Below are 3,992 nucleotides of genomic sequence, written 5' to 3' on the forward strand. Positions count from 1 at the left end.
TTATGTACGCCCACCGACATAGCATTCATAATTTCTTAATTTCCTTCCATTTATGTGTTAATTACCGCTGGCCTAGAGGAAAGGCTCTAGCCCGTGAAGTCAAAACTAGGTTGATGTCTCCTGACCGGCAGTAATTATCATTTCTTACACTATTGATCGTATGAACTTGAATCATTAGTGTCTGGAGGTACAAACAAAATGCTAATATTTATTTAGAAATATTAGAGTTATAAAACCCCTTCAGGAAAGTAAAGTTGATCCCCGTTTACGAAATCAAGAGAAACGCGAAGAAGTTTAGCGAAAATATATCACTCCGAACTATGAATACGGCATAATCACGTTGACACACCGGTTCCCGTCAGATCACCGAAGTTAAGCAACGCTGAGCCTGGTCATTACTAAAATGGGTGACCAATTTGGGAAGTCCAGGTGCTGTATGTAGGAGGACGTCGACACCTCCATGCAAAAAGTTACAAAAACCTAACGTCGTCATCTCCCCTAACGGGGATATACATGCGACTGGGGACTGCTTGTGAATTTCATACTCCCATGAAACTTCCTCCTTCGGAGGAAGCTGGTTAATCCCTGAATAGGGTTGGTGCTGACTGCACACACATTCCGACCTATGAACTAGTGTTTGTCGGTATAAAAGTTCATTTTAATTTTTTATTAGTTATTGTTATTTTTGGAATCCTTTATAGACGATGCTTTATAATTTGTATTATTCATCCCTTTTGCAGACTGTTATCCTCATCTTCATTGTTGTTGTTGTTTTACCACGTTTCGGCCAAATTATCCTCTGGCCTTCTTCAGATGATTAATCGCGACGAGATAGTAATACTGAGTCTTGTAACTTACCCCAATAATTACTGTCTTCCATAGTCGTTGTCTCACCACGTTTTGGCCGACTAATCCTCTGGTCTGCTTAGAGTACAGTTGAAACCTCTAACTTCAGACAATGCTCACCTAGAACCGTAGAGACTCAACGCCTCTATCCATAGCGCCACGGGCCCCTTCGAAGCAACAACAATTATGAAGATAAGAATAACTGTCCGCAAAAAGATTAATTGCACAAATTTGGTTGGTTGTTTTTGTTTTACGGCATATCAACCTTTTTCAGGTTATTTAATGCCGAATATAGTTATTTTGAGGAACGATTTTTAATGGAGTATATATTTTTTTAAAGTCAGTTTCTATTTAACCCATAGTTGGGACCCTAACAGGTACTACCACTCCGGGTCCGAGTGGACCTGGGAGCAATGGCAATTAAAGGGTGGCTCCACACCTCCCTAGGACCGCAAGATGGGGCCTCACCATCGGATATAGTTTAAGGTCATATGCAGGACTAATTGCACAAATTGTTTACCTTTATTTCAACATCAAAAACACCGGCGTATTTTAAGTTGATAATGTTATTTTCTTTAATTGCAGATTTGTTAACTATTGGTTATTTTTAGTGCAGTTTGGTTTAGCAATTCATCATCAATAGACTGACACTTGAACACCATTTGCAAATTGCAAATGATACAATCAATTTACAGAGAAAAACATTTAAAGAATGAATATCTTCTATAAATAGACATGCCGACTGGCCACATCAATCATGCCATTTAACACCATCAGCTTATTTTCTATCGGGATACATAATGCCTCATGTCTATGTTGATTAACCAGACTCAATAGACCACGCGGAAGACTTCACGCGACGTGTTATTAAATGCATATAGTTTATAGAAAATTGGAACTCTAGATTATGCCATAAACGTGCGAGTCACAAGGCTATAGATGCAAAATTGTATTTAAATTTTCAATGGCAAAAATTAATCTCTGGAATAAAGCAATTTCTATAATAAAAATATTTTTCTGTGATTTATTACAATTTAAACAAACTTTATTTATATCAAACACGATCATTGAACTTCTAGATTATGCCTTGTAAGCGCTAGCCGCGGGTGTCAAAAGCATAAAACTGTAATTAAATTATAAGTGCCAAAAATTAGTTTTTGAAATAAATAAAATATTTGTATGATAAATGTATTCCTACGAGTTATTTTAAGTTGTTGCTTGTTTTTGTTTTACGGCATATCAACCCTTTTCAGGTTATTTAATGCCGAATCCAGTTATTTTGAAGATTTTTTTTAATAGAATATATATTTTTTTCAAATCGGTTTCTATTTAACCCATAGTTGGGACCCTAACAGATACTACCACTCCGGGTCGGAGTGCACCTGAGAGCACTGGCAATTACAAGATAGCTCCACACTCCCCAAACCCCGCAAGCTGGGGCCTCACCATCGGATATAGTTTAAGGTCATATCCAGGACCGTTATTTTAAGTTAAAGTTTGCCGCCTTTAACAAAATTGATATTGCTAAGCCATATGCCAGGGCGTGGAACAATCTTATTAATTTCAAATTTGGAAAAACAATTTTGTTTTTTATATTTAAAACAGTAAATCTTTTTTTTTTCTACAAAGGAATCACCGCTTATCAAGGCCCTGCGGTCACTCGAGGATAAGGGCTAAAGAGTGTACATTGGTCAAAAAAGACAATATCATAGTAATCGTTTGAAGTGTAAATTTGGTAAATTTGATTACTTAAGGGGAACGGCTCATCAAGAACTTGTTTACATTGGACTTGAAGACGGCCGTATTGTAGTCACCTGGAAGCAGGTAAACGGAAGAGAGTTCCACAGGTGTGCAGTTCTAAAAGAGAAGCTTTGTTAATGGAATCTACGTTCAGGTTTAGGCACAGACAAAGAGTGGGGAAAGTATTGATAGTGTCTACAGCCAAACGAGTGTTTCTCGTGAATGTTTGGCGAATGTGGATCATAGATTGGACTTAAAACGAGCACTTGCCATGAAATCTTGCCAGGAAACTATGTTAAACAGACTGGAAATAAGATGTACATGTGAAACAGAACGCGGACGGCATAGTCACGTTGACACAGCTGTTCCCGTTGAATCACGAAGTTAAGCAACGTTGAAGCGGGTCAGTACTTAATGCGTGAGCATTTGAAACTTCCAGGTGCTGTATGTGCTCTCCGCTTATCTTGGCATTGTTTCCAGTCATCCTGGTCTTCTCCTTGCCACTGGACTCAAGCAGTACCGATTCAGAAGGGGTGTGGGTTGGAATCGCGCAACCCTTGCCTCACAATTACATGTGCAGCTGTCCCTACAGGGAGTATCCTTTACCTTTCCAGACTGAACGGAGGCTTACTGAGCGCGGTCGCGCGTATGCAAATGCACACGAAAGGAGAAATTACGTCACTGTAAGAAAAAGTCTATAAAAAGGAGAGAGAACACATTAGTGAAGTCGATCACGTAAGAGATGCCACAGACGTAACGAGAAGTCACGCGTGGCGGGAGAATGAGGAAATAAATGTCGCTGTTGCTCGGAAAAAGGAATTAGTTATTCTGTGTCTTGGTTTCCTTTGCGACGGAGACTGTATACAACGTGTGGGTCCCGTGTGTAATTGTGCACAAACGTTACACGTGGTAAAGGAATCTAAATTTACCCACCAAAGACACATAAACTTGAAGGAGGAAAACTAATTGAGATGCAGTCAAAAATAATAATCTAGAGGAGGAATTAACAGTCGTTGTGTTCGACATATTCTAGATAACAATCTCGCAAACAGCTACTGAACAAAGAATATAAAAAAGGAAACGTAGAATTACGGAATTGTGTAATTGATTCTACACGGAATAAGGCTGGAAAACAGGAGTGACAATATGCATATCTTGTCTGCGCGATAATCAACTATTTGTCCTTGCTAGCTGCTTACATCAGATGGCTTCACGCTTTGTCTGGAGCGACCTCCCCCCCCCCAAAAAAAAAACGTATTTCCGTTAATATTCATAAATATCGAAGGTAACCTTTCAAGGTTTTTCTGTCAGCGTAAAAAAAAAAAAAAAAAAAAAAAAAAAACGCGTTACCTGCAAGTGTCAACTAATTTTAAAAGCGATTGAAAATTTTTGAAGTCTTCCGGTTT

General features: G+C 38.7%; 1 pseudogene; it reads left to right on the top strand.

The window, feature by feature from the left end:
• Positions 1-322: 322 nt before the first annotated feature.
• LOC145247757 (5S ribosomal RNA) lies at positions 323-441 on the top strand (annotated as a pseudogene).
• The last annotated feature ends 3,551 nt before the right edge of the window (positions 442-3,992 follow it).

This window comes from Euprymna scolopes, chromosome 25, assembly GCF_053919585.1.
Source record: "Euprymna scolopes isolate OS-2025 chromosome 25, ASM5391958v1, whole genome shotgun sequence".
Lineage (NCBI taxonomy): Eukaryota > Metazoa > Mollusca > Cephalopoda > Sepiida > Sepiolidae > Euprymna > Euprymna scolopes.